The sequence below is a fragment of the Rhea americana genome, unplaced genomic scaffold (genome assembly GCF_003343005.1).
Source record: "Rhea americana isolate MKP2758 unplaced genomic scaffold, rheAme1 scaffold_32, whole genome shotgun sequence".
In the NCBI taxonomy this organism is placed as follows: domain Eukaryota; kingdom Metazoa; phylum Chordata; class Aves; order Rheiformes; family Rheidae; genus Rhea; species Rhea americana.
The window spans coordinates 3,357,149-3,384,970 of NW_028186446.1; the positions used below are offsets into that span (position 1 = coordinate 3,357,149).

Here is a 27,822-nt window from a genome sequence, read left to right on the forward strand (position 1 = left end):
ATATAAACTCAGCAGTACAATCTGTAATTGGCTACATCTCAGGAGACTGAAGGGAGACCAATGAGATAAAGTAATTCTTTTCTTGCTTGCTAATAACTGTGCATCAAGCTGAACCACCAGACCAAGAACTGGTAAGCCATTTCTAACCTTCTTTCCTCTTTTAGTCTTTATTTTCCTCTGAAAGTCCAACCCCTATCAGAAATTTCCTTTATGTCAAGAAGTTTCAAAGAGTGAAAGGCAAACACTGCCAAGTGACAGCTGTACTCCAGAGGAAAGCAACATTCGTTCTGGAGTCAGCCGCTGCATTTCATGAATCAGTCAAGTGTTCTCCTAGGAGCCATTGGTTCAGTCAAGCTTTGGGTATATTTATTTTGAAGCAAACAAGAGAACATATGTTGTGATATTAAATAGCAGCATTTGCTAGTTGAACAGACTGCAGTACAAACTCTTGTACTTTAGGTACACATCCACATTGTGGTGTAGAGCCTGCAGTTTCTGCTAGGGATGTGATAAGATGAGACTGCCTTGAACTTACATCAGCAGCGTGCCTGGCTTAAACCAAGAATAACTGGCATCAGGTCTTGGTTCTATTAACAGGAAAAATAAAAAATTAAAAATTAAAATTAGTTCATTTTAGTTATGGTTTGTCTGAAAAATAATGAGTTCCAAGAAACATATTTATAAAAGTATCATATGATGAATTTCTTGATGATAATGTCAGCACAAGTTTCATTCATTAACATTTAACCTGTGCCTGAACTGAAAGCCTGGAAGATATAAATACCAGCCATATCAATTCCAACGGAATATGCTCAGCTCCTCCTTTCAAGAGAACAAAATGCTACAATGAGGTCCCATTCTAGCTTTCATACTCTGATTATTTCAGGGTAGTTATTCTTAATTCCACTTTGTATTCTGACAAAGATGATTGCCTGACAAGAGCCAAATCCTAATGTCTTCACTCATTTCTGAAGCAAATCTCAGTATGAATTTAGTAAAATYGGTAAAGCCTGAATAGAATTTAGCCAAGAGCATTTTTAGTCCTGTGAGCACTTTTGCATGTATTTTGGTATTTGAACATGAATAGGTGTGGAGATGGCAAAAGTTAGTCTGGATTTTTTTTTCCCTCCTTTCTTATAAATTTTACCTGCCTATTTTAACTGGAAAAGCCTTGACCTGCTAAGAAAAGAGAAAAACAGAATGTTGGTAAGYATGATTTTGAGAATTCAGAACAGCCAGAAGCAAGCACAGAGGGTTTATTTGATGATTTTTCTAACATAATACACTGATTATATTCCCTTTTACAGGAAGTATTCAGACGGGTGACTTTTTCTTGGTTACAGAAGAAGTAAAATGCTTTCAGAAGTCTAATRTTTTGCAGAGTAGTATAAAATATTCTGCATATTATTCGTAAAGCATTGCTCAGATCCAACACTTACTTAAATAAGTCCATCAGAGTAGTTAAATATGCCTACTATATTTAGAAGTTAATTTTATTCTTGCTTGAATTATTGTATTTGAACTATGTTTTCTGTTTTCTGACCCATTGAAATAATTCCACATATAATTCCCAGACAAAAATCAATCTAACAAAATCAATTTATATTTCTTTGAAAGACACAATCCTTGTGATTGCAAGGATAAAAAACAGAATACCCCTCTTGCAGCATTTATTTATCATAACTTGGATTTTTTTTTTTTTTTTTTTTTTTTTTTTTTTTTTATGAAAGAAATGATTGGCTTTAATTTGGCCAAAAGATAGGGAAAATGATTTTTTTTACAACATTGAGTTAATTTTCTAATACAAATATCAGATACTTCTGAAATGTGATTAATAAGATTGTTTAGTTTAAATCTTTCTCACTATCATTTTGTCATTTTTAATTACTATTGGGTGAACAATTATTTTGAAAGAAAAGTTTTCATTTGTCTTTTCACAATATTTTCAACACAAGATTATCTGCATCCTCTACATGTCACCAGCAAGATTTTCTGTTAGTGAAAACTTCTGTAGTTTTTTACTAATTTGTGGCAGTTGAGAACTTGAAGCCATAAATTAATTCAAATTATCATTTAACTGAATTATAGCTTTTGTAAGAATAGATACACRAAAGAGATTGCTGCACCAAAGTACTGGTTATTGACTTCCTTGATTTTTGTAAGTAAGTAAGTTTATAACTATAATGAACTATTTTAACAGCTCACCCAACAGTAATACTCATGCTACTTTGCTGATTAGATATAGCATTTGTACTATAATAATCTGATTAAATCACTAGTGATGAGCAACCATCTCCAGTAGGCTAGAAGTGCTAAAGAAAATCAATTCAAACATTAATAAATGCAACCTCATTGAATAAGGCCATTCAAATATGCAGCTAATCTAATAGCTTTTTAAGAAAATTTCAGTGGGCAAATATATAAGTAAGATATATAAAAAAGCCCTACAAGAAATAAGGAGTCTTAAAGAAGTTCAAGATTTCACACATTCATGTCTGGAATATCTCTAATACAGCATTTTTATGTTCCTCTGATGGTAAATAATTAATCTGCTGTTGGGTTAATCATGTGAGCCTGATGAGTATTAGCAAGCCCATGAAATGCATACAGGAAAGAAAAGGCCTAAACATTTCCAGAGAAACTGTTATTATATTCTTGTGCATAAACCACATATCACACACAACTGGATGTTTCACACCCTGTTGGCTACTAATAGTATAATCAGTAAAATTCTAGACTTGTGCATGACATCAGGTCCATGTGTATAACCATCCTTGAAAAATGGAAGAATTGTTTACTTCCTAGAGGTACACCCCAGAGCAATAAAACCAGTCAGTGAAATAATTGTATCCCAAGATGTGAGAAGATCATTTTGTACAAACTCTCCTGCAGCCAAGCAGCTCTCCACCTCTCCCTCTCATGCAGCCCATGAACGGCTGTCCTGGGGCGGCCAGCAGCTGCTCCGCTCAGCCTCTTCCCATGGGCTTTCCCACAGGCTGCTGTGCGCAGCTCCTCTCTGGGAAAGAGGTGGGTCATGGGACTTGTCTATCAGGTTAAGGTAGATCGCSAAGGGAAGGAGGAGTTCGAACATTTAGCTGACTCTAAGGCTTGCTTTGTATTCCCAAAGTTCCTATTTTACACTCAGAGGGATACAAAAGAAGTGTGATCCTTAGAGAACCTCTGAATATTTAAAAATAAAGCAAAGCAAAGCAAAACAGAGTCTGCCTTATCTCTAAAGACAGATTCTTAACTCCAGCACCATAGACCTGAAAAACAATCATAGAGAATAAACGAATTGTTTTATTTCTAGAAATGGCTTTTCATTCTATTAGTTTGCCAATTTGCCATCAGTCCAAACAAYACAGCTCATGACTGCTTCTGCTTCAGAGTGGAAAACAATGTGAGCACGATTAGGACATGAGTATTACTGGGCTATAAATTTTTCATTACCATAATGACAGAGGCCTCAATATTAGGTCCACAGCCCCACCATGATAACTGTGATACAAACTAGTGCAGAAACCTATCTTAGAGAGTGACAAATAACTAACAGGACACAGATTATATAAGACAAAAGTGGACAAAATAAAGGAAGAAAAGAGAGTAACAAAAAAAACACAGCTCACAACCCACTAGATGGTTACAACTACACAACTTCTTTAACAGTAGTATTCAGTTCTGGCTGTTTGCATTGTTTATTGTTATACACAGCGGACACACTTCAGAGCTGCTCAGAGCAAATGGTGTAATCTATAATGCCTTTGTATTTATTACGCTGCCTAAGAAGACTCAAAGGATGAAGAGGCTATACTTAAATAAACTAAGTGTTCAGTAAAGGTTTTTTGCTGCCTTGTATTGAGCTGCTTCAAGCTACAAAATTGCCAAAGTTGCTTAGAATAGTTTGCCGAATTCCCCCTACTTGGCAATCAACATATATATATATAGAAAAGGGGAGAGTAGCAGATCTCTCTTTGAAAAAGAAATGGCCTTCACAAAGAATATCACATTTTGACACATTATCAAAAGAAAGCTGGTTAGCTGATACACCTCTGCTATATACCTCAATGCAGTGAGAGTACATCTCTCCACAACCTCAGAAAGGCAGAATGGTTTACAGACAGTTCAAGCCCTCCCTGGTGAACTTTGGGGAGCACAAAGCACAACCCTTTTCTTAGAGGYTGGTTTCCAAAAATGTCCAGCATAATATCACTTCACCTACTCCCTGGAAGAACTTTGGAGCAGATAGGGGAAGAAGGTGAAAGACCTAAAGATAGATCTATTTAGTATTAGTACATCTTCTTTTGACACTTCTGTGAACTTTGTGAGAACCTACAGAGAGGGATTATATCAGAAAAATTCGATAGTAAGTTGAATTTTCAACMGCCATTGATCCATGCCTCAGAGTTCATCACTCAGGTTTTTATTCTGAAAATATCCTGCATCTTAAGGTCTTTCTCCCAGAACCTAAAYACCCTTGCAAAAAGGAAGAGAAGGTGTTTCAGCAGCAGGTTAAGACAAAATTTCAAGGGAAGAAGACAGATGACAGCCCTCAGAATAAGTACAAACAGTGAGATAAGAGCAATCTATACGGCTGCTYATGTTTATAACACTAAATCCTTTTTCTGGAACTGGTTGTTATAACTTAGCCCATTGAAATCAATGGCATTTTACAATGATTTTTATCAGTTTTATCAGTATTTGTAATCTCTAGCACAGCAGGGAAATATATMCTTATCTTCAGAGGTTCAGTCCATCTCACAGCTACAAGACCATACACTGATATAATCTCCATCYTTTCCCAAAGCCTATCACAGCCTGAATTCAGTTATAATGCAATAGGCAGATTTAAAGAACTGAATCACTGGAATATATTGCAGCACAGTGTATTTAGATTAGTATCTTGTAAGTCTGGTACCTTGTTATTTTTGAATGTTGTAAAAATACATTGCTCTACCATTTAATATGTAATTTTAGAACTAAACATGACAGCAATATTTCTAGGAATGGAAGTGGTATTTACTGTAAACAAATCCACAGAAAAATGAGATAGAGCACCACCTGGAAACCATCAGCATTTCTGATGTAATATAATAAGATGCTATGAAGAATGTACCAGTTACAGTGTTAGAAATGGCAGAAGTGACACCCCTAGTAAGTCAGAGTCCTAGACTGGGACAGAGTTCCTCAGAGCAAATGCACTCATCCACAYCTCAAAATACAGGGAGAACCTATAGGCCATCCCTTGGCCTGGGGGCCAGGGTGACAGTGGCRTTAGCAGTGGGAGATGTGTTCTGGTGGAGTTGCTGAACTGCCAGAGGAAGGAGCCAAGGGAGGTGAGCAGACTGCTTAACATCAGTTAGGATACACAAGAGACTGGCCAGGCGTAAGAGCCCAAGCCCCATGTTGCACAGGAGGAGGTATGGCCAGAGGATGAGGTTGAGGACTTCCATCATGAGTAAAGTTKAAAGTCTGTGATTTCTGGAAACAAGGAAGCTCCTCCACCTGCAAATGTTCAAATAGGGCCTTGATACCACAAAAGAAGGAGCAGGATCTATCAGGTGAGGCATCTAGGCTGGCCATGCCCAATCTGCTGATCAGAAAATATGACAGATACTTGTGGCTGGAGACTCCAGCCCAGCCGCTGACCAGATTGCTGACTCAGGTCTGATGCTTGCTTCAGGCTTGAGCCCAAAACATGGCAGAGAGACTGGTGGGGCTTATCTGGTCCTTGGACTTTAGCTTCTGTGGACATGAGAACCTCTTCGAGGACAAGGTTTGCTGGGGAGGGAATGGATCCACCTGACAAAGTGGCACAAGAGTATCTTTGCTAACAAGCTTACTACAATAGTAAGGAGAGCTTTAAAYGAAGTTCTTCAGGGAATTGAGACCAAAGTCCACAAATAAATGATTGGAAAGGGCAATGGGGAGAGCACATGTGAGACAGGAGGGTCTCGTACTCCCACATGAAAACAATGTCACTGAAGCCCATCTTAAGTGGCTACACACACACACACACACACACAGAGAGAGAGAGAGAGACATAGCATGGGAAATAGGAGGAATTAGAAGTCTGTGTACAGCTGCAGAGCTATGATTTTACTGGGATTAAGAAGATCAAGATGTGGTGGGATTAGCTGGCACAACTGGAGTGCTGCAATGATAGACTTAGGATCTTTGGGAAAGACAGGCAGGGAAGACATGGTACAGGTCATGCCTTACACAGTTGTTTCAAATGTGGAGAGCTCTGCGATGACAGTGGTAACAGATCAGTCAAGAATTGATGTGTCAGGATCAGACAGGAAGCTGACAAGAATTGGTAGACATTTGCTACAGACTACAGCATAAAGAGAAAGTAGATGAGCCTTCTTTAAATAACTGGARGAAGCCTCATAGTCACAAGCTTTGATCTTCAAGGAGGAATTTAAATCCTGATACCTGCTGCAAGGGCAGTGAGCTGTCCATAAGATTTATGGAGAACACTGAGGACAATTTTTTGGATGGGCCAAATAGACGAGGTGCTTTCCTGGTTATGCTACTCAGAAATTAGGAAGAAATATTCAGGAATGTAATAGTTGATGGCAGCCATGACCATGAGTTTAACATCTGGAGGCAAGTAGCAGACTAGAGACCCTAGATTCAAGTGAGTGAACTTTGGCTTGTTCAGAGATCTGGTAGGAATCAAGAGAAGATTTTTGCTTTAGGTATAACTTAAGAAAACTAGTGAGGTCTGAGATAATGCAGGATCATCTTCTTTCTTTTATTCTTATCTTACGATGAATGATAAGCAAAGCACAGCAGGATAAGGTCTCAGCCGATATCTCACGAAAAAAATCCTCTACTTCGGAGTTGCTCTGGTTGTTGTTCAGGAACAAGAGTGGAGATCCCAGACCTCTGTGTGAACACTGCATATAGACTTGTTGCTTTTAATAGGTATTAAGAGGGTCTGCCCACCACAACCTCAGCTGAATTGTGGGAAGTCTCTGTAAGATGTTGCCCTACTGGCACATCAGAAATATCCACCCTGTAGAAGTAGTGACCTATGGCTTGCTCTTCTCCTGCTGTTCACAGGAGAATCATCTCTTACTCAACCAGACTCAGAGGTGGAACTATAGCTGCTACTTTACTAAAATAACAGACTATGGCAATAAGAGAAAAGGGTAAAAAGACTTGCATATTTTTATAAGGTGGAATAGCTGCAAACAATACTGAATTCACATTGTATTTGTGAATAAACCAGGAAAGGAAGCCACAGCTTTTAAAATGAAGAGATTTATTTGAGTTACATGTTGTTATGTTTAGCAGTCTTCTGATGTGCATGCAGACTATATCTCTGCACCTTTGTAGAAACGCTGAGGATACTTCCTGGGGATATAAATTATATATCTAAATAATTGCAGGGAATAATTCACATCCAAGCCTACAGAATTCTATAGCGCTTTTATGGGATCCACATTCCCACCCAGAGCCAGTCTGGGATAGCTATGACGACAGCAACTACAGGGACTACCACTCTGTTGTCAGGCTGGCTCTCGTGAATCWCCTCGGTAGATTTACTGCAGCAGCCCTCTCCTTTCCTCCCCAAGGATTTGAGACACATGTATCTTGTTCTGCTMTAGTCCCAGACTTTCTCAGGAGAAACCACCTGTCTGTTCTTTACCTGGACATTAAGCTGGAATAGTCTGTTATGTTTTAATATGGACCTGCTGATGGGCCTCCTGGTATTCAATCATCACCACAGGGTTCATGGTCCTTTTTTGAGAGTTCTTAAAACTGGATCTCTTCAGTCCCAGAACCTGCCTGCTCTCCTGCACTTAGAGGCCAAATTCCAATTACTATGAGGATGACTTATGCCTTTTCTACCTCATATTGAGGCATCAATACCCCAAAGCAAAATGCTCCTTGCAGCAGTGCCTTCCACGAATAACACATAGGAGAGGAAGGCACACAGCTTTAGGCAAAAGCTGAGTAAACACTAAGACTAATTGGAAGAATCTCAAACAGAAATGGGTCTCCAACATTGTTAAAGTCAATAGACAAGCTTTATTAAAGGGTAGGAAAGAGATGGAAGGGTAAGGGAATATGCCCATAACTTATGAACTGGAAAATGTGAATGCTAGAGCTTTTGCAAACTGAAAAAGCAGAAGAGACATAAGGAAGGAGTCCAGAACAGAAGTGTGTGGGAAGTAACATGGCCCAACAGTACAAACTGCAACAGGCCACACTTAGGACTAGTGTTAATAGAATCTGACCATTATAGCTTAACTAAAGGAGGAGGCACAACACCTGAAGATCTAGAAAAAGCAACAGAGGCCCAAGACCACTTTCTAGGAAAGGGCTTGGTGTGAGCCCACACAGCCACCACCAAAACTTCTCCTCAGCTCTGGACCAAGCTTCTCTCTCCTCTGATAACTCTTACTGCTGAACGAACACCTGGGCCAAAGGGTCATCCGAAGATTCTGCTGCTCCTGAGATTCTACCAGTCTGGATCAAGGTAGGCTGGGGACTACTGCCAGCTGTGCTGGGGGTCTCAAGCAGCCTTTCACTCACAGCTTCTATCTCCTCTCCCTCTCTTCTGTTTCCTTGGCAGTGCATCCCCAGCAGCAAGGCTCCAGACTCCCAGTGCAGGCACTGTTTACTGCCTGCAGCAACATGGAGATGAGATACTACCATAACGCAAGGAACAAGTGCAGCTCTTCATCGGAAGAATCTGTAGAGGAAAGAAAAGCAAACCTTTGGTCCTTGAGTGCCTACCGTTTGTGGCCACAAACATTTGGCAGAGCCCCCAGGTTTTTGAGGACTTGGTGTGGGCAGATTGGGGTTGAACCATTTCTGCCCCTTTGAGGGGCAGATGAAGTTGAATAGGATGACCCTCTCGCCCTCAACCCTCATGTACCGGTAGGTTATCTCTGTGCCATGGTCAAGGCTCTGCCCCAAAAAACTGTGTATCCTGTGAAACTGTCGTCCTCTGTAGCAAGTGATAGCGGAGCTAGAGGCTTCAGACATTATAGTGTTGGGGAACAGCAGGGTAGAAAGTAGGTGTTAATTAGTGAAAGCAGAAAGATGCTTCTAGAGGAACACTGAAACCTCACTTTGATTTTTATCCTATACTAGATGGAGAGGGGGCCAGAAGCCACCTGCTGCTCCAAGTGCCCCTAGGGTAATGGATAAGACTTGAGTGAGCAGGGGTGTCCCTGCAAGTGTTTGCTGTGACTGTGCTCCCACCCTTAACTGCCTATACGAACTGAGGAACAACCAAGTTGGGCTTTGGCAACTGTGTGCATCACCATAGGCTGGCCCTCTGCAGGCCTCAAGCAACCAACTACTTGGTATTTCTGTCTACACAAAAGTATGCCTTCATCCTCTTCTCTCATAGAAGGAGAGATGAAGCGTCCTCTCATGAAACCCTGGTTCCCTGTCACTGCCACGGCTACTCAGTGCCAGCTAACAGCTATGGAGGTATGGGAATGGCTGTAGAGATCTCAGGAGCAAGGTTGCACCATTACTGCCCATCTATGGTTGCATACTCAAGGCAGGTGACCGTTTTTTGATGGTACGTGTTTGTGGGAGAGGGAAGAATAGCAAAGCAAATGAGTGCTATTTTTACTCCTCCATCTGACTAGTGTTCCAAAACACGAGAAACCCTCCCAAGATGCTCTTCTTGGCATTTGTGGGACAGGATGAGTGTCTACAGTTTCACCATAAGTGATGTCATGTGGGTAAATGCTAGCCTCCTTAATCTTCTGTGCTACAGAGGGAAAGAGTCATGARACAGGGAGGGTTATATTATCATAAGATACTGCACAGGACAAGGGCAAAGCTGGGCAGACACAGCAGGCAGTTTCTAATTTAGCTACTCTAAGATTTCCTTCACAGCTCACAGCCCTAGGGGAATTTTATGCTTCTAAATGCATTTTTTTATGCTGTTAAATACACGGCATTCCTGTTGGGCATATAGCTTATACAGAGCTTTGTCTGCCACAACTCTGAGCCCAAAACCCAAATTCCACTAGAAGCCTCAGGCATTGCCCTATCTTTTCAATGCAAAGSCACACACAAAACCATAATTCACTTACTCAATCTGGACTCTGGAGTGYGGCTTCATGGATTTTTAATGCTGGCTCTGGCAGGAGCTGGCCAAACAGGGGTTCCTTGACGTGCAGTCTTCAGAGAGAGTCAGGAAGAGAGGGACCCTATAGTGGCAGTGGAAGACACACTCTTCTCTAGATTTTCCCCTATGGTGGTCCTTGGGCCCGTGCATGGGATTACAGGTGAGCAGGAGGCATTGTAGGAGGCATAGTATGCTCCCATCCAAAGATATTTTCAGTCTCTCCATAATGGGCATATATGCTATATTAGTCCCAGAGTGCAGTGCAAGGGTGTACCATCAAGAACGTAGTCTTCATTTTCTTGACTGTAGTATGGCACTGCTCAGCTGTCCTCTCCTATCTCCTAGTGCTCATGAGGAGTAATCTCCTGCTGTTGCACAGGGTTATGCTGCCACTTGAGAAACTTCTGGCTTTCCCACTGTACAGATTTATGAGCTGTTCTATTTCCCTAAGGATTTARGCTATGTTTTATGAGGTTTCTGAGAGACTGGAGGGAGCTATCTCCTGCAATCATTGTTGCAGGAAAGAGGAATAGAAAAAGGGTGGTAATTTTTTTAAATGGTAAAATAAGAGRTTAAGCATGTGAGGGCAGATATAGAAGGTAAAGAAGGATGAAGATTTAAAATCAGAAGGATGGATGGATGAGGCCGGAGCAGTGGAGTCTCAAAGCACCGAGGACTTCAAGTCAAGGGCATACATAACTTACATGAGGAAGGCATATATAACTCTTTATCTTATCTGTTATGGAGCATAAGAAGTTGTCTYGGGAGCTGCTGATGGTTAAGGAGCSTTTTGTGGACACATGTACATTAGATATGTACTTGGGGACCTTGTGGGTATACAGGCTACTTGTATGTTCAGACCCTAATGTCCCCTCAAGTACTGAGGCATAGCTTCCAGTTTCATTTCTTGTGTAGGATGCACATGTTCATGCTCATCAAAATTACATTTGAGAACCAGACTAGAGACATAATGGGGCAGAGGGAGAAAGGCAGAAGGAGATGCTTCAAAACTACCTGATTGTTCARATGAAATCACTAGCAGAGATACACCATGATTGATCTCCTTTCTGAGTGGAGCAGAAGAAATTGTACCTCATCAGCCCTGCCTCCCCCCTTTCTTTATTTAGAAGAAAACAGGAAACTGTGAAGGCCATAAAAAGCAAGATTTTAAATAAAGTCTGCCCTTTTGTATGTTTTTGGTCATTTTTCAGTATCTGTTGAAGTCAGTTGGAATCTGCTCTGTAAGAATATTCCTTTTGAGGCTCGCATTTACCCATGCAGAACTCGTTCATCCAGCTGTGCCASGGATGGAATACCAGATTGGGGAAATAGATTTGTCTCCATAGTGTGGTGATGATCATGATTACAGATATAACCCCATGCTGATGAAGGACAGATTAATGTAAAAGCAGATCTGGAAAGCCTGTTTGCCTGTTCCACCAGCCCAAGCACCCTCTCAGACAAAGGAGGAGTTCAGTTCTTCTCCTTAGGCCTGCAGATTTGCAGGTCACTGACTACAGRGAAAGCCACATGCCAACATCCATTGCCCTAGGATTAAGTCTTTTGTAACTCACTGTAACTAGTGGTAAAGGATGGGGCAGAATTATAGACTTTGGTGTTAATAAGYCAGTTTCTGCCTACTCTTACTAATAATCCTGCTCAGGAAAAAAGGAAAAAAGAAAACCTTATTCAGTAGATGTAAATGCATGTTTAAATCTAACTATGCATTAAAGTCTCCTTGCAAWCAGCAAAGACAGAGATAATTCGAGGAGATAGATTTAGGCCTGCATGTTTGTGCTTTCCTAAATTAGAACCGATATTTAATGAATTTAATAGTAGTATTGACCATGAACTGGGCCATTACTGTATATTTTTGAACTCAGCATTGTCTTCTCTGTCCTTCAGGTTCTCATTTCATCATATTTTCTTTCCTTGGAGACCTTTCCTTGAGCTTGCAGCATGGGGGTTGTAAGCACCAATTAACAGATAAGTAGAAGAAATACAATTGACTTAATTTAGAGATAGCAAATATTTAATACATACATATAGTACTCAGGTTCTGTTCAGCTGCCATTTTCACCATCATTGTTTTCCGTGAGCATGGCAAGTCTCATAGTCAAATAGTTTTCTTGTCTTAACTAGGAGACATGCATATATTATTCTGATTTATTTAATCTCAGCCAATTAATTTCAATCTTTCTTCTCAGATAGACTACCAGCAGTGCCAACACTGGTCAGAAAGAAGAGCTACATCCCTAGGTCAGTTGAAAAGTGCACCAGTGCCAGGATTCAAAGGTAAATCTTGATCCAGGTTCTTCGTTTTCCTTGCTATGGAGAGATAAAATCTGGGATTCAGGYTACAAGGTGTTTCAGTAGACAGTAACATCTAACATATTTCCCATACCCCTGAAATATAGGCCAGTCATTTTCAAATTCTTTCGYTTTATCAGTGTATTAAAACCAACATTATGGTCAGATTCATCAAATGATTGAAAGATGAAATGAAGGGAGACACTGGCACAGCTCAGCTTCCACTGCATCTGCTTGGCAGTGGTAAGCTGGCATATCTCCACTTGGAAGAGATGCTAAAGGTAATGTATTGGCAGTGGCATGCAGGGAGAAGGAGGACAGGGAATAGGATACAAATACGTAAGAAGGTGGATTTTATTATTTTGCTCCTCAAGCAAAGAAGTGGTCTACAGAGCCAAGATTTTGCAAAAGAAACTCTTTCCACATTTCCAGCCTGTATTCTTACCAAACCCTACATCTTTTGAAAGCATGGCTTGCACTTCAGCAGGTGCTATGGAATTTTCTGAAATCTCRTATTTCAACACCCCTATTGGAAAGACAATGTCAATGAAGAATTGGACTGGATCAACTTTTCCTCATTTCACTAGGAAACCTRAAGTCAAGCAGAAGAGCTGAGAGACCAGATAAGCCACAAGAGGGATGCAAGAGCTCCTTCTCCAGCTATATCCAGAACTATTAATTTTCACTACTGATGCTGGTAGCCACTCTTGGTGCCTTCCATGGAGGACTGACTGGGAACAAGAAGTGCCATCTTCTGGCAGGCCCCCATAGGGAAGCAGAAGTTTAAAAGGCTGACTCTTTCCATACAAAGAATAAAAACTTAGATAAGGGTTTTCAAAAGTGACTTCTAATTTGGAATGACTCAGTTGGCAACAAATGACAACAAATTCAGGCAGATGACTAATATTAGTCATGTATGTAGCGCTCAGAAGCACCTATTTGATTGAAAATGGAACTCTTGATTAAAGCACTGTCCTAAAGTCAATAATGAACTGCCTTAAACAATGTATTTTTAAAAATTCCTCCACTGCTGAGTCACAGACACTCTATTTTTCTCTTTAATTTATTGGGAAGATTGAAAGAAGCCTTCTTAGTACTGCCATGACAGTGCATTCAAATTGGTTGTCAACAATACCAGTTTCCCTCTGAAACAAATTAGCATGCTATTGTAGTTGCTCTACACATAGTAATTTTAAAACTCTTATCTGTGTTCCTCTACTCCTAGGAAAAGAACAAATTTCTCAGATAAAATCAAAACAAAAACTTCTGGAATCTAATTATTTTTGAAATGTAAATTACTGAAAGTGGTGAATTCAAGCATTCAAGGATATTTTCAATTGAGTATTTTTTTAATTACACAAATAATSTTCTTTACAATTGCCATACAGTGAGAGGTCGTATTTTGCAAAGGATAATCAGAAAAGTTGTTTTGGGTTGACCAATCCAAACTAGCAGTTATCCATACACCCACACAAATTYATAGAATGATAATGATTGAATCCTTGGCCATGTTTGGCAATTCCCAATTAACTTCATCAAGATAATACATTTCCATGAAATATTTGGATTTTGACAGAGTAACATTTTTAACAGAAAAATACTTCATCAAAAATATTTCAGACAGTCCTAAAGAGCTATTTCATCCAACTATTTCTTAGCATCAGGGGAATAATTACCTTTTTTAAACCAACCAGAATAGTTTTATGACAGGCTTTTTAATCTTTAAAGATTTCATTAGTGAATAAAAATTGTGGCGAATAAATGAGTAGCTTTACTTTTGAACAGAAGAGATTAGGTTTGAAAAATGACCTAAGGGATGCTGAAGAAAGGGAAAACACCGTTCCACAACAGAACTGAAATTGTTCGGGTTACCATCAGTTCAGTTCTGTTTTCTATGCTTTTAACTAAAAATAAATGAATTTAAAGTAACCTGCAATGGTAAACAACTTAGTTGAAACTTTTACTTGCTCAAAAGCTGACTGACTGCTGCAGGAGACACAGCTGGGCTGGAAACATCTTATAAATATGATATTCTGATGTTTGCAACTCTTTAAAAGACATAGAAATATCACTTATTTTCTCCTTTTCTGAAGAGATAGATTTACGTCTTTTTAAAGAAATAAGCAAGAAAAACTCGAGTACTTACAGTGGTGGAGCACAGCATTTTTATACTATCTGTAATATTTAGCATAGGACGGAAAATTTTGTGTTTCTAACAGTGAGAATTGCCATAAAAGCATAGAAACATTTCTACAATCACAGACTTTAAGCATGTTTATTTTAACTATTACTGTGATAATTCTTGAAGGCAAAAGTACAGATAGGAATGAGATTTATAGAATTGTCATGAGAGGGACAATTTATAAGAAAATATTTTTTCCAAGAATATTAACATATTAATATATGTCAGATATACTAACATTGCCAGGGGTTAGTTTTATTTTAAATTATATAGAGCCTTTGAAATATCGTGTCATAATTAATTTAACTGATTTACAGAGGTACAGTGTAGTGTTGGGAGATGGTCTGATTTATCCAAATCACCTGATATTACTGGGATCCAGAAGAACTCTGAAAGAACTCAAACTGCATTTTTAGAGAAATAAAGATGCATTATGGATAACTGCATTTTCACCACACTGGAAAGTAAGGAAATAGCATCTTCTGTTTTAAATACACATATTGTTTTGGTTTTGTTCTTTTTTTACCACAAAATTTTGAGATTTAATATACTAAGCAAGTCACTATAATCACATTTTATTTTGTTTTCACTCTGTAGACTGATCCTTCAACTCCCCTATTATTAACCATTATTAACCACTATTTGTACTATTGTAATATCCAGGCAACATAGTCATAGATCAGTAACCCTCTCTGTTTAGCAAAGTAAAAACATACAAAGGTAAATCTGTCCATGCACCAAATAATAACTTAACTCTAAGTACCTGACAGGAGAAAAAGTTCAATACAAAGGGACTGTGTAGTACAAGGAAGAAGACTGTCAGTGTAATAGCCAGTGGTCTCAAGAGCCTAACCACTGTCAAGTTAAATAAAATCTCATAAGAGGAGAATTTGTATGAAAACAGCAAAATAGGTATTCACTCAGTAGGGGGAACAGAATGAAGGGCTTCTCCCAGCACTTAGCTTGTTGGTGCAGTACTTGAACGCACTAAGATTGTTTAAACGTAGAACCGATAACGCCCGAGACATGAGRCTCGCATGAGACTGCTACACAGTGCAGGTCTAGAAGAGAAAGCGAAGGCTAAAAAAACTGAGCGTGAGCAGGCTGAACAGCTATGGAGAAACAGGGGCAGGGCTGATGTCCCAGAAAACGGTGGAAGAAGACTTCATAAAAATAGGGAACAGGAAGATATTGGAGAGATTATACAAGTCAGCCTAATTCAGGTAACTCACAGATGCCATGAACAAAAAATCTCCAAGACCCATACAAAAACCTAAAGTGAGGTGACTCCAGAAGAAGGCATGAGAACATAGGAAATGATCTACTTGGTCAAACCAATGGCCCATCTAGCTCAGCTCTGCAGTCTGTTCCCTCATTTCTTTCTCCCTCATACCTAGGATCACAGATATTGAAATACAGATTTTTAGCATGTGTCTCCTTATCCATGTCTCTTCCTTTTAGCATCTGTTTATCAACCTGCTGTCCATGAATTGACCTCATCCCTTTTGAACCTACTAGTAGTGTCTGCTCTCCACAGCCTCCTGTGGCTACAGCAAAAATCGAGAAGTTCGCTATTTGCTTTTATCTGTTTTAAAATACTGCTCCCAATTTGTAGTCTTGTGGGATTTGGTGAGTAAGAGTTTGGCATTCATTTCATCAACAACCTTCATGATTTTATAAACCAGGAACATATTCCTACAGCTTTCTCCCCTCCAAACTGAAGAATTCCAACTATTTTAGATTCTCCTCAAAAGGTGGCTGCTTTAGTCACTTCAGTCTTCAGTTACCTCCTACTGGATAATGGATCTGAATGATAGGTAGGATGGGGACAGGGTATAACATATTTGTAGGGTGGGGAAGGTTACAAGCTATGTTGTAGCCATGCTGAACTAAACGACGGCTTGTCTTCTACACTTGTCATATAATTCAGGGTAAACATAATAAGCAAAAATGGTGCCAAAGCCACACACATAATGCCAATGAATGCCTCTCTTCTTGTTCTTCTATTTAACATGCTATTTACTTTTTAATTGCATTTCAGAGAAACACTTCATATTACCCATTTCAACACTAGCAATATTGTGGCTTAGGGTTAACGTCATTTGCCCTTTGGCCTTCTGTTTACAATATCAGTTGAGCCAAGCTCCTTAAGAAAAAGAAAAAAAACCATTTGTGTCCCTTTGCTAAGACACAACAGAAGAGGGCATTGCAGTATTATAACCAGATGCAGAATAATATTTGGCTAATGGGAGTGGAACTGAAGTGATAATAGCTCTCCACCATCAATTCAGCTAGGGGAAGAAGTCATGAAATGGCAGAGGTTGAATAGCTTCCTTCCCTGTATTTACTGAGCATTTAAGCTGGTCCTGTTTATAACTTCAGCTTTCATTGTAGTTTTACTGTGAGAGAGACTTCTTGGTCAAAGAAAATCAGATCCCAAAAAGACAAAGAGACAAAAGTACCAGAAAAAGAATAAGAAACTGCATTAGAAAACATTTCCCAAATTTACTCCCAAACTATATTAAATAAAGGGTCTGACATTGAAAACAAATATCCTTAAAAAAATGCATTGGGGTAATGTTGACAACTCCTATGAAGAAACAAAATGTGAAGTTTTAAGAAGCATTTCTAAGAGTTTTCTACAGAAAGCTAAATACTAAGAAGACTTGTATCACTACAGCTACAGAGCATCCCATGAAGACGTGGGATACATCTTGTACAGATACGTGGCTCTGAGGTTGGATGGGACTCTCTCTCTCCTGATCAGCGTCAGCTTTGCTCCATCTCACGTGGTAGGGGAAAAGACAGCACTGCTGTGCAAGTTCCCTAGTCCCTGCTTACTAGGTGTTTAGTCTGCAAGTGATGGTGTACTTTTTATTTCTCTGCCTTATTGAGATGACAACTTTAGCAGAGTAGCTTTAGCTGGATGCACAACCATGACACCATTCTTTGTTTATCCTTGTTGTTCCTTAATGAATGACAGATGAATACAACAGCCTGTGAGCGTGTCCCTTAGCAGCAGAGAGCAGTTTATAAATGACATTAAAAGCCTAGGAGAATAGCAAGGTTCCACTTCTCAAAATCAATAACTTGAATGCACTTAACTAACCCTGCTGTACCAAGCACAGACACGTGTCGARTTTGCTTCTTATTTACAGGATTGTCACTTTAAAGTGTCTCAAATAAGAATTTTAAAAAAATGCCAATGACACATCTGTTTTGAGATATTTGGTCATTTTGTGTCAGTACCTAAAGTTTGAAAGAGTTTGTATCCCATCCTCATGGTGAAGTACCTTCAGTTGTGAAGAAGGGTAAGTAAGCAAAAGACTCCAGTGGACTGACAAGGATTAAACCATCAAGTTGTACACAGCACTAAATAAATAAATAAATAAATCTGTCTTCAGAGATGGCAAGCAGTTATTATGCTCATCAATTCTGTGGATGTTTTGGAAGCTCAGAGGTTATACACAGATACCTAAGCTAAAATAAACCAGCTGAATAATGCAATTTTGCAACAAGCTATCATATAAAGGCAGATTTTCTTCAATATTTTAAAAAATTAAATGATCACACATTAAGGAAAGTCTGACACAGTAAGAATATAGATTAATATAGCTTAAAAATAATTTATTGCTGTAGAATTAAATTGCCCGTTGTGTCCACAAAACAGAAGCTGTGACAGTGATTAGCAATGATTTAGGAAGGAAGAAATACAGAAAGACAATCAGCTGGCCAAAGGTTCTGTGACTATTAGTGAAGAAATTTCATGGAATTTCATTCTTACAAAATGTTTGGCTCTGCAAGCACACAAAACTACTGCAAAACTACTGTTGTTTTTAGCTTAAGACCTAGCATTTTACATCTTTCAGCAATCTTCAAATAATTAAAATCTAGCCACTATTCATATCCTTTTGCCCCTTGAGTTCTGTATATCTACAACCTATAACACTCATGGAAAGGTGCACAGCTGTAAAATCAAATACCAAATAAGAAACAAAGATGATGTATTATAGGTGAATGTTTGTTAGATTTTGTGGTTTCCAGAGTCCTTTCTGGCACAGGTTTTTATTCTGTGGGAGTTCATTTGAATCCATTCCTTATGTAATCATTTCTTTACACAGGAAGGGTTGTTGTATACAAAGCATCTTGTCATCTTATATGTCATCAGTGAAGACATCTTGTCATCTTATATGTCATCAGTGAAGACTGGCAATTTAGAAATACATCTGTCATTGGCTGACATAAATAGGTATCTATTCCCATGTTCATAAGGATACAATAGAAGGAATTTGAATCAGATAGGGAAAGTAAACCATGAGCAGATGTCTGGTGTTAGGGTCCTGATCCAGAATTCATCCAAATCCCATTTTCATCTATGGAAATTTTCTCTGACTTTACATTGTTCACAGGCACATACCCTCTTTCTCCACTGCTACTTAYCATATTAGGCAAAAAGAAGTGGACACTAAGGCAAGATTCAGAAAAGGACTCAGGTGCACAAAGTATGATCCAGTGGAATTCAGACATTTATTTTTTGGACACAACCGCACTTCCTCAAAGCACCTGAACCTCATCGACACTGTTCTTATGTGCTTTACAAGTCCCCATATACCTAGAACTGTGCATCTGTGCCTGCTTGTGACTATCCAACTCCTGACATAACTGAGCAACTAACTTGGTGCCTATCTCAGATCTAAGCCTGATCAACATTCAGAATTTATCAACTCCTCTGCCAGAGTCCACTGTGACTACAYCCGTAGTTGCAATTAAAATAGGGCCAGAGCATGACCCAAGTATTGGCTTGCAATTCCCCAGTCTCTTAACTGTTTGAATGTATCCTGACTCTTGCAAACTAACATTCTCCTTAAGACCGTCTTGGTGCAGATCTTGAGGAATATTTCTACCCCATGGGAACAGGGCTCCCCTCTACAGGCCCAGCACATGAAGTGAGATAGGAGAGTGCTAACTTTTCAACCTTGGCATTGCTGACTCAACGCAGTCCTAAGTTAAAAATTACAAGAAGGGTACATGTTTATCTCACAATGTTGTTTTATGCATAACTTTTCATTATCAAGGTTTTCCATGCTGTCTCTAACATCCAAGTTAGGACTTTATGGCCTTGATGAGAGTACACCTGGACAGCAAAAAACAACTGTTTGGATGGTCAGGCTCTGAGATTAATAGTTAAGCTGTCATACACTATCTGGATGCCTGTAACAAGTAGACYACCACATGAGTCCAACAGGAACCTGTCCTGTTCAACATCTTCATCAACAACATGGAGAAGGTGATGGAGTGCACTCTTAGCAAGTGTGCAGAGGATACCAAATTGGGGGAAATAGTCAATATCCTGAGGGGAGGTCTGTCCTTCACAGGGACCTATTCAAGCTGCAGAAGTGAACCGACAGGGACATTCAGCAAGGACTGCTGCTCCAGCTGCAAAGCCCTGCACCTGGAGGTCTTGGCAGACAGCAAGCTGAACACAAGCCAGCAGTGCACTCAGCAAAGGTCAAGGGTATTCTGGGCTATGTTAACAGGTGCATAGACAGCAGATTGAGGGAAGCAATTATTTCCTTTTACTTGGACCTCATTAGATCACATCTAGAATACTGAATCCAGTTTTAGGCTCCCAGTTAAAAAAAATGGCATTGATGAATTGGAGCAAATTCAGCAGAGGACCACCAAGACAGTCTAGGGTTGGGGCACTTGCCCTATGAGGAGAGGCTGAGGGAACTTGTTAAGCCAGAAGAAAAGAAGGCACCAGGAGACCAAATAGCGTCCTTCCTATTTATTGAGAAGACAGAACCAGGCTCTTTGTAGTGATACAATGGTGGGAGGATGAGAAACAACGAGCATAAATTGAAACAAGAGAGGTTCTTACATTATATATATATTACATATCTTACCATGAGAACAGTCAAGCAGTGGAGCAGGATGCCCAGAAAGGTTGAATAGTCTTCACCCTTGCAGATTTTCAAGATTCAACTGGATAAAGCCTTGATCAACCTGGTCTGATCTCCTARCTGACATTACTTTGAGCAAGATGCTGGATTACAGACCTCCTCAGATCTCTAACTTGAATCATTTTGTGATTCTCTGGTTCTATGATTCTTCATTGCTTTAAAGCTGAAGTTTTAGCATATGAATCTGTGGGCTTTACTGAAAGAATTCAGCATTCTTCTACTTTCTTTTGGGTCATGTAGTTTGAATTAGAATCATCTTTTTGTTCCAAGACTCAGWGGAATTGTTCTTTTTGACAAAGAAGACTGGAAGTGCTAATTAAGCAGATGCTTTATGAGTTGTCAGTTTGCATCTCTCAGCTGTCACAGTAACACTGAAATAAATTATATGCATTATTAAAGGGTGAATATCATCAAACTCATGCTATAACTAAGGAAGTCTCCAAAGAGAAGACTTAATTTTCTCATTTTACTTAAGAAAATGAGCTATATTCCCATAACACAAAACATGAATTTTAAAACTGCAACCAAAATTACAAAACTGTAAAGGCTGATTTTAAAGAACATACGAATGTGTTCTTAGGAATTTTGGCATATTTTTAAGGTAGCAAAACCTGCTAAATTAGTAGATGTGATCCAGTTTATGTTACTTGACACTGAATATGGGAACCCCTTAAACGGGGGGGGGGGCAGTAAGCAGATATGTTTGACATTTTTTTTTCTAAAAGATAGAGACAAGGAAGAAAAGGTAATGTYAACTAAGACAACAGTAAATGAGACCAAATAATTGCAGAAGCTCAGGATAATTTGCAGAAGCTACAGGATGCACTTAACCATCAAGTACCCACTTGATAGGAGCTATTTATGTATGAAGTGTTGCCTGAGAGAACCCATAAAAAAAGGTCTGAGCAGTAGATAGAGATGCAGCTAGAAATTACAATCAAATTCAGGCAAGATCTGAGGACTGGATGAAGAGAAGAAGATGAATGGACAAAGAAGAGGACATGAAGAGTATGGATGAGCACTACTGCGAGGAGGAAGACACAGATCCTGGGAAAGGAACAAAAAATAGTAAAAAAAAAAATGTCATGGGCAGCAAGAGAAAAAAAAAGGCACTTAAATGTGTCTCTGTGAACAAGAGTGGTGTCTGGATGATTTGTCTCCCAATGTCATTTATCTGTCTGTGGATAGCTTTGAAACATTTGTGGTAGATGAGTTTTGGTGAGGGAACCAAAATAACACTAAACTGAAGAAAACTCCTGAAATATACGTAATGAAGATGTGGCAAATTTCAGCACGAGCTAATCTGATCTACTGATTTACTCTTGTTGTACCAAATTACTTGCTAATGTAGACACAAGTATCAGTAAGAGGACTGACAGGTCTCTCCCTCCAGATGCAGRAAACGGAGGGGTGTGTTTGTTGTGTGTCAGAAGCAAAGATAAATAATGTGGGCTTTTCAGAGTGATGAATAATTCCTATAACTGCAACATGTAGCTGATAGGAAAAACATGCCCAGTTGTAACTACTGTTCTTCATAATGCACTTAAAAGAGAATATCATAGAATCATAGAATCATAGAATCAGTAAGGTTGGAAGGGACCTCTGGAGATCATCTAGGCCAACCTCCCTCCTCAAGCAGGGTCGTCTAGAGCATGTTAGACAGGGTCGCATAGAGCCGGGCCTTGAAGATCTCCAGAGAAGGAGACTCCACAACCTCTCCGGGCAACCTGGTCCAGTGCTCCGTCACTCTCACAGTGAAGAAATTCCCCCTCACTCTCAGGCAGAACTTCCTGTGCTTCAATTTCTGCCCATTGCCTCTTGTCCTGTCACACGGGACAACTGAAAAGAGTTTGTCCCCGTCCCCTTGACACCCTCCCTTCAGGTGCTTGTACACATTGATAAGATCCCCCCCTCAGTATGCCTATCTCTTTGTTAAGACAGAAAGAAAACACAGATCTAGACCTGTATCTTTGGCAAACACAAACCAGAATGAAAGTCAATGCAGTTATATGAACATATATCAATCGTCTAGCTTCAACAGTCCTGTCAGAACCAGCTATAAATTAGACGATCTTTTCTGATGGATGGAAGATCTTTTTTTGGAAGATCTTTTTTTGTATAAATGTCTTGGGAGTCATCAAATTAATTTCTGTGCCAATACTAGGGAAGTAATAAAAGGGATGTGGATGAAGCAAAGTGATGCCTGGCAGAGTACTGAAATGCCAATTGTCATAAGAAGAACAACAATTTTCACATGCATTTCAGAGTGTAGTCATTGAGCTAAGTGCATCTTTTTTTATGAGCTTTGCCATTATCAGGCTCTGCAAAACAGTGCCATAAAATGAGCAATCAAATGAAGCCTTAATCCTGACATAAATAACATTCTCACAGACAGTAGTGAGAGACTTATCAGAAAAGTGTGTCCAAAACTTGACCTCCAAAAACGAATACAGTGTTGGTGGTACCTAGTTATAACATCTTAACTACCACAATAGAGGAATGGAAGCATTAAGAAGCAAAAGGAAGTCAGATGCTGCCAGATGCCTCAGTTTTTGCAAACGTTACCCATAGAAATAGTATTTGCTTATACAAGAAGCTCCATAGCATACGTTAGTGTCACACAAGTATTAGCTGAATTCAGATTTCATAGTAAAATCTTCTAGAAACAAATTAAGGCAGTGTATTAATCTATTTTCCAAGTATGTTTTATTTTGGGAAACTTCACTGTTTTTTACTGAAGACATCAAGGACAAAATACTTGTTTCAGCCAGTTTAGTGTCTTTTTAAACTGAATAGCTAGCCTTGCAATCTGTATGTGATGCAATATATTCTTTGAATATATCCTTTGAATTCATTAGCAGTGAAGGTGAAATAGAATGTTGATGTACAGTTAGATTTTAACCATTTTAAAGTGKTTTTTTATACTATATAAGCAGTTTTCTGTCACTGGAGAAAGCTGCTATTTGGCTTTATGCTAGAAGTTCTCAAATCTGATTCAAAGCCCACTGACATCATCAGGAATCTTCTCTCTGACTTCAGTAGCCTTTAGATTACTCCAATGCGGTATTCAGACTGCTATTATGCAGGACTACTGGAACCAGTCAACCCCCAAACACAATGAGAAACCTCTTGTTGACTTCACCAAGTGTGTGACGGAGCCCATGGCTCTGGCTGGTGATCAGAATTCTGCCATTAACAGCCAACATAGCTGCCAAAAAGAGACGTCATGAAGAGACTTTAGCTGACTGTCATTTTCTAGGCATGGCTGAAAGTGGGATTGCTGAATCCTTGTTCACTGGCACAAGCTTAGACCTGAATGTGCCCTAAAATTCGYAGAGTTTTATTTCAAAAATATTTCTCTCAAAATAGTATCTATTAAGAAGAAGGAAAGTTACAGTGAAAATGACAATTTTATAAATATACATTTAAAAATGAAAAAGAGAAGCACAAAGGAATTCAAGTTTCTGTTCTTCCCAGCAGTGGGAGAAGACAGATCCCAATCCTTTCTGTTTTGTTACCTCAAGAAAGACAGAGTAGATGCTGGATTTCATTCTAGGTAGTGCATCATCTGCATAAGATATATATATATATATAGGAGTTCCTGAGTTGGGGGAAGTTTTATAAGTGACCTGAGCTTCCTGGGAAGTTTATCTGTGAATCCCTTAAACATATGACTTGTTTTCCAGGAACAGAAATTTGGGATGAAAAGCTCTCCTGAAAGGGTTTGTCCCATGCTCCTGCTACTGGAGTGTACAGACAGCAGCTGTTTATGTCATTTTTGATCAGGTTTGTTTCAGGTTCATGAAAGTTCAGCCAATTCTCATTAACAAAGCAGTTTATTACTATGAGGATCTGAATTTAGATCTCCTTGGTGAAATGTAAAGCACAACTAGTAATTTCRATTTTGTGTAGAGTATGTATACTTTCATACATCTTTGATCACRCTTTCAGAATATCTTTGCAAGGGCCTCATCTAACTTTTTAAGCACAGACAGAACTCACTGAAGAATGAGACTCTTCTTGGCACAGTTTTTCCTTACTGCTTGCTAACATCCTACATATCATTTTCAAAACAAAAATATCAGAGGCTTCTGATATTTCCCATAGGACATCATTAATATTGGACATGTGGAAATCTATAGCACCTCAAGTGCAAGGACACTTTTTGAGGTTCTGTTGTTATTGATACCAAAGAAACTAAAGCCAACTAGTCAGAACTAACGATAATTAATTAAGAAAGCATACTCTCATATGAAGGCTTTATTATCTCCAGTGTCCTAGGAAATTAGTTACGTGTTTTCAATGGAACCGCAACCATGGTGCTGTCATTCCATGAGCAATAACAGAAAAGACAGCAAGCAATGAGTGCAACATTTTTAGTAATTACAAATTCTGGGCACTTCTTTCTTACTATGCTTGAATATACAAACTATTGTGTGGTGAATGGTTTAACATGATGCCACTGTCTTGCTTCTCTTTAATGGATTCAAAACTACCTGATTCAGTAGTAGCACAAAAGGAAAGTACAAATCCCATTCTCTTCAGTGAGATGTGGGCATCAGAATGCAATTGAAATATTTACCTGTTGAATTGATTCAGTAGAAATGTGATTCATTAGACACAAAAACCTCTCCCAGTGCAGCAGGATGTTCAGCCACACTGCACATGAAGTTCTATTTTTCATGTTTACGGTCAAACTTTCAGCACATCTTTACAGTTAGACTGCAAATGTATTCCACCACAAACGGAGACTCTGCAATAGTACAAAATCAGGCTTSAGCCACATTGCATTTTGTTCTGATGTCCATATAATTGCTGGAGGAAGACATTTTATTTATGCAGCTCTGCTGTATTTTATAAACAGAGGATGATTCTGACTTTCTAAAAGTTTGTGGAGAATTATTTAAAAGAAAAAATAAAAGMAGATTCAAGTTCTCCCGGGTCTGACTTGTTGTCCTATTTACAGGTAGCACCATAAACTGCTGCTTTTGTCTAGATGCTCTAAAAAGGGGACAAAGTTTTTTTAAGGACAACAGGTCCTTAAAACCAGCAGGTTGTTATCTGAGCACGGCTGCATCAACCACTGCTAAAGCAATATGTTCAGTCTGCTCCACTGCATAATGTATCTCCTACATTAAACATGACACAGTAGTTTAGTTAAAAAATATGCAAAGATCATCACTGCAAAGCAGAGGCAGCTTCTCCACCACTTTTTTGGCATTGGTATGATGGACACTGCTGTCATCATTTTGGCTGTCAACACAGCTCACAAGTGGAAAGGCAGGATTTTAATTTTAAGTAGCATTTGTTTTCCTCAGATAACCATGACCTTTATCAGAGATGCCTTCTCCTCATTGTGCTTTATCAAGAATGATACATTTGACTTACCTCCTAACAGCTTATGCAGAAAAGATGATCTGATGTAACAAAATCCCCTGTCATATTTATGTTTAGCATATTGCATCAATGGAAAGTTTTAACTCGATCTGTTAGCCGAAGGTCTTTCAGGCAGCTGAGTCACACATGATTAATTCTAACAATATTTTAATTTCCTTTATGATTAGGTAACTAATGATTTGAAATGAGATTTGGGTGTTATAAACTGCATCAGTATTAGTATTTTTTTTCTTTGATGAATTAATTATAATTGATTCATGAAGTGTCACTCTCTAGGGGCCTGACTTTGCAGGGCTTATTGATGAGGCTAAATTCCCATTGAAACCAATGAGCAATTTTCCTCAATAAGCATTGAAGGACCTGCCCTTAAGACTTAGAAGGTATAACTAGTGCTAGCTGTTGTGCTACTCTGAAGACTATAATTATAAACACTCAGAGCCATAATCCTAAAATATATTTTGCTAAGAACTGCAGCAGAATTTCTGAGTATTGTGTACCTGGAGTTATCCCAAGAGTTTTATGTCTTTCCATTAGAGTAATATATTACCAGCTAAATAAATGTAGGAATTTGAGTTGGAAGTAAGCAAGGAGCATACTCCTAAAGTCTTCTCCAGCAAAGCAACTGTGAACTACACCCTGTGCTGATGCAATTCAGTTATCTCCATGCAAATAAAAGACACTGTAGCTGAATACCAGTTCCTCTTAGGATATTTTCTTGTGATTTCCAGAACAGCTCTCACAATCAACATTAGAAGGCTGACAGCTGGGATGGGAAGTGGTGCAAAGTCAAATCAATGCAGTGTTTTTAGTTTTTTTCTTTTTTTAATGAGTGATTCTCATTATTAAATAGCCCTATTTGTATTTTATCCAGCAAACGGATAAATGCCATTTTATCCAGTAATGTTGTTAAAAAATCTCAATTTTATTTTTACAATTAAATATATTGTGATTTTTTTTCTATTTTCTCAGTCAAGGTGTTGGCCTTTCAATATCCYCTTCTTATAGACTTATTAAGAAGTGAGTCCCTGAAATATGAAAATGTTTCAGAACCATTTTGCTGAGATAATTCCAAACTGCTTTCTTAAGCAATTTGCCAAGTATTTCGAGTGGAAAAATCCCCCACAAAAGTGGCTGTAACACTCCAATATGAGAACAATTTTAAAAGGCAATTTATCAGATACTAGTGTATTTCCATTTTTGAACCAGCTGTTTTATTAAATCTGCACATGAGTTAGAGCACCTGTCATCTTCTGAGGTCATTAGGTTGCTATGTAAGGATCTGGATGGACTTTTCTCCATTGACATCAGGGGGTGTTGAATCAGCCATGCAGTCCTGTGGGAGCTGAAGTTTAGTAGACTGAGAATGACCCCTTAAGTCTCAACATAACTTTGGTTTGAGTTTCAAAGCGTTAAGAGATTTCAACTCTTCYAGGACTGATAGTGACTGGTGACAGGGGCAGAGAAAGGGGATTTGCACTGACATTTTATAAAGATATCTCAAGGAGTTTTAGAAAAAGATGGACTATCTGCTTGTGTCATAGCTTCCCTGCAAAAAGTAATCACTTCAATACTGATTTTGAAAACAAAAACAGAAAACAGAGGTATGTCTCTAGGGGGGGAAGGTATCTGAAACTCAAAAAGCTAATTTTCTGAAGAGTCAAAATTTTGTGTAAAATTAAATGTTTTCCAAGAGCAACCATGAAGAATGAGTGCTATTTCTGGTGCTCATTAWGTAGCCAAATAATGCTCCATAATTTTCAGGAGTGCAATTATTACTGCTCATTTCAGCATAAACATATGTCACGTAGTAGTACATGGCTGTACAATCACTGCTAATATAAAGACAAACAGTAACCTTACAG

The 27,822-nt window shown here is 38.9% G+C and overlaps 1 protein-coding gene across 1 annotated transcript in view; it reads right to left on the minus strand.

Moving 5' to 3' along the window:
* The window catches only part of CALCR (calcitonin receptor), a 164,959-nt gene that overhangs the window by 104,351 nt on the left and 32,786 nt on the right, over positions 1-27,822 (minus strand). The gene's annotated exons all lie outside the window — the stretch shown is intronic.